Source organism: Malurus melanocephalus, unplaced genomic scaffold (assembly GCF_030028575.1).
Source record: "Malurus melanocephalus ecotype Western Australia unplaced genomic scaffold, MMel_1.1 scaffold_485, whole genome shotgun sequence".
NCBI classification, from domain to species: Eukaryota; Metazoa; Chordata; class Aves; order Passeriformes; family Maluridae; genus Malurus; species Malurus melanocephalus.
Window position 1 is genome coordinate 236,819 of NW_026623717.1, and position 4,528 is coordinate 241,346.

Here is a 4,528-nt window from a genome sequence, read left to right on the forward strand (position 1 = left end):
TGGGAGCTGCTCTCCCTGCAGGATTCCCTACATGCCCTCAGTGGCAAGGCTGGAGTAGGAATAAATGCAGGGATACAGATGGCAGCAGATCCATCCCCTGAGCTGTGTTTGCTGTGAATTAAAGGGGATGTCTGATGYTGAATCCCAGAAGAAGCCTTAGCCMAGGGTGAATTCAACCAGGGTCTGGTTCCTAATCTTCTGGGTTGCAGTCAAAAAGAAACAGCTGGTCAAATGCACGTTACCCATTTGTTTTTCTTTGTAGGCATACRAGGAATCGATGCTGAGGGTTCCTGTGGGGCTCAGGGAGCACAATTCCCTGGTGTGTGCCCTGACCCTGCTCACCACAGGGCTCTGCTCCGGCCTGATCCTGGCTGCTGCCTGCAAGTATGGACACTTCTCCCAGTGAGCCGAGGAAATAGGGAATGTCTTGACCTCCATCCAGCAGAACTAACTGGATATTACACTGGATTCCTCAATGGATCCTATTCTAATCTTATTTATATCTTAAGGGCTGCAAGGGTCCCATAATGGGTTATAGTTCCTTTGGCTCATAATGCTTGCAAACACCTTCCATAGCCCAGAAGGCAATTTGGATGTGTTGTCAATATCCAAAGCAGATGGAGGGTAGGAAAAACCCTCAAAATGCTGAAAGCAAGGAGACAACAGTCAAGAGTGGATTTGGGGCTCCTATTCCCTCCCCCTGGCCCAGAGCCTGCTTCTGATACAATGCTGCCTCTTGCAGAGGTGTTGGTATTTCTTGACTCAGGGRTTGGTTATTAAGCGTATGGAAAATATTATTGAGTCATTAAAGTTTCTGAACTTAAGCTTGTGCAGGTGGGTTATGTATGAATTTGTGATGAGATATTTTGTGTGTACATGGGATGGGTCAATAACCTCTCCCAATTACTGGGAGGGATTGGCTGCTCTTGGTCAAATTAGAATCACAGGATCATCCTCCAAGGTTGGAAAAGGTTGGAAAAACCCTCAAAGATCATTGGTCCGACCATTCCCCCAGCACTGCCAAAGCCAGTCCTGATTCATGGCCCCAAGTGCCTCATCCACAAGGCTTTTAAACCCCTCCGGGGATTTAAAGGGCTTTTAAATCCCTTTAGGGCATTTAAAGGGCTGTGCCAGCCCTTCCCAAGACAAACCTTTCCCAATATCCAGCCTGAACCGCCCCTGGCACAGCTTCAGGCCGTTCCCTCTCCTCCTGTCCCTGTTTCCTGGGAGCAGAGTCCAATCCCCCCAGTTGCCCCCTCCTCTCAGGGAATTGTGGAGAGCCAGAAGGCCCCCCCCCCTGGAGCCTTTGCTCCAGGCTGAACAATTGGTCACAGTTGAAAGAGTTGAGAAAATTTGAAGGAATGTCACCCTAATGAGTGGAAAGAGATCCTTGGAGGATGAAAGTGGGGGACGGGATAGTGACTGGAAGCAAATATTTAGAAGAGCTCCATTCAGTCTCCGGGACAGTTGATAAATAGAAGGAAATGGAGAGGAAATTACCTAATGGAAAAGCCGAGAGCTCTGGGGCGGCAGARCTCCGGTGCTGTCTCCAGCTGTCAGTAGGTGGCATCGGGAGCTCATGTTAACCCCCGTGTRGAGAAAGTAGATTTTATTCCCGATAAACCTCGAGTGAATCAGTAACAGCAGGTGATTTGGGGGATGATGTGCATGAAGAGGTGAATGAAAATTCCTTTTGAGGGCTCGGTGTGCAGCCTTTCATTGCTGTCCAGCTGTAGCCTCGGGATTCCTTGGGCATCTTTCTCCTGCTGGAATTCCACAGAGAGCTCCTCTCCTGACTCCTTCCCGGGCAGGCTGGAAACAAAGAGAGATTTGGGCTGCTTAACCCTSTCAGTACTGGGACCAGCATTGTCTCCAAGTGGGATTTTTAATTCCCAGAGCTAAGTTTGTTCCTGTGCTCTGTTTTATGTAGGTAATTCTGTGTTGTGCCCTGACCCTTGGAATGGCAGCATTCAAGATTRCCAGAGATGGCCAGCAATTCACTGCCTAGTTTTCAACACCAGTGGAAAATCATAGACTGAATCYCTCAGCTAAATCAATCTCCCTGATRGAATCTAGGGAAAGAGAAGGGGAAATGAGAAAAAATACTGCAGGTGGAAAAAATATGGAAGTAAAGTATATATCGAGATTCCCATCAATCACAGTTTCAASTGAACTTAAGTAATCGATTCTGATGAATGTAAAATATGAGAGGAATGGCAGAGCTTCACAAGGGGTCGTTTTAGTTTTGGCAAATATTTGCTGTTTTGAAATCCACAACATTTGTGTTATAAGTACAGCASACACGTTTTTCCTTACAAGCTGTAAATAATCCTGATAGCAGTGTAAATTACAAAGGAATTTGCCAGTGAATGTCTCTCTCAGAGCAGAAATTGCTGTCACTAAGCCAGCACAGATTTCAGCAGGTGTGCCATGCAGGAGGATTCAAATGCCAGCCCCCAAGGATCACAGAGATCAGAGGAGGAGCTGTAACRCCTGTGACAAAATTCTGGCAGTTTTGGAGACAGGAATGAGGTACTCAGGAGTTCTTGTCGAGAAAACAAGGGTTGGACATTCCAGTGATTAATGTGTGTAAGGAGTGAATCAGAGCAGGGAAAGAAAAGGGGATGGGGTGTTAAAGGCCATGATAGGAATTAAGGCTTTCTGAATCACAAAGAAATGGGTATAACAAAAAAATACAATAAAATCCCCCCAAACCTCCTCCTAGTTTGTTTGAGGGGAGGGAGACAGAAGATTGGGAGGTGGGTCAGGATTCTGCAAATGGAGCTGGAGCTGAGAGGAGTTGGGGGCCCGAGGCAGCAGAGGGAGGTGAAGAGCCAAACAGGGGTAGGGCAGAGAGCTGAGGGAAGAGTGAAACCACCAACCTGCGTTGGATTCTCCAGGAGTGATGCAGAAATGAATTAGCAGTGGCTGAGCTGAGTCAGAAAGGGAAAGCAGCACAAATGGAAAGAGAAGGGAAAGGGAGGCTGTGCCCGCAGTGGAGCCGGGATCATTTGGGAATAGTGCTCCTGGAAAAGGGGCAGGGCTGTAGGGACAAGTGTTCTGTGGCTCTGCAGAGGTTCTGTGGAGATGAGGAAGCAGCCAGCCAGCAGGTGGTGGCTGGAACCCACAAGCTGRAAATTCGGATGTGCCTGRACCTACAYGGAGGATCGAGGTATCCATGGATCYTTTCYCTGAGRKCTGGGGAAGAGGAGCTGCCCGGTGCATGTCCCGCTCCTTTGGAAAGGAAAATCAGATGTTGCTTCAAACCTGGGTGCACGGAGGAGGTGAGATCCAGCCCCCAGGGCAGGTGGAAGCTTGGAGCAATCGTGTGGAAGAGTAAATGGATCACAGGAATTTTGGGGGAGCAGCCTGCATGCTGCTTTCCCAGCTGTGTTCCTGCTGGATTTCTTGGAAGCTGCAGATCCAGCTGGGGCCTTGTGCCACCATGGAGAGCTGCTCTTTGTCCTGCTGCTGTCACCATTAACGTGACCCCTGCACCATGTGGGCTCTCAGAGGGATCCCATGGGTTGGTGGGAGAAGGGTTCATTTGTTTCYAGCTGTGCTCATACTAAAGATACAAAACGAGCCCTTCCCCGTGCCAAAGGATGAGTGAGTGGAGYACAGAGGAGAAACGGGAATGGGGTGCCCAGAGAGGCTGTGGCTGCCCCTGGATCCCTGGGAGTGTCCAGGGCCAGGCTGGACATTGGGGCTTGGAGAACCCTGGGACAGTGGAAGGTGCAGGGGTGTAACGGAATGAGCTTTAAGGTCCCTCCCAAGCCAAACCATTCCATGGCTCCATGAAGCCCTGTGGTGCTCTGAACCTCCACGCTCCCAGCACAGAGAGAGCTGTACCTGGAGGAGACACTCAGACCCAACAGGGAGCCCCAGCGTGGGGCTGAACTGCTTTTCCTCACAAAACGAAGCATCGAGGAAATAAAGCCTAATTTAAGCACCACAAAATGGAAGCAAGGGTGGAGGAGAGCCACTTCAGATGGATGCTAGATTTGATGCTGGATATTTTAGGGTCCTCCGCTCCCTGGTTGGTGTTGACAGCCAGAGGAAAACAAGAGATCCAGATAGCCTCAGAAAAGATAAATGTTATATATATATAATATGTGGTTTTATACGTAACATATATATTAAAACAATATCTATTACACGTGATACAATAAATCCTATATATTTTTAATATATGTATTATATAATAAATKCTACAACATTTGCYACATATATTATKCATAACATTAATGATATAYAATATATATTAAATATATGTATTTATGGATATTTTATACATTAGTTTATTACATATAATATGTAAGTTATATATATATATAACATTTATTATAAAACATTATACAAATATTGTCTATGCACATTATATATAACTGATTTTTTTAATGCTGTTAAGCTCTCTTATTTTTCCCTGGTTGTGGTTCAGAAACATATAATATTTTATATACATWAAAAATATACAAATAAGTAACCACAAATACTACTTATGTTTTATAGATGTAAAAACTATTCC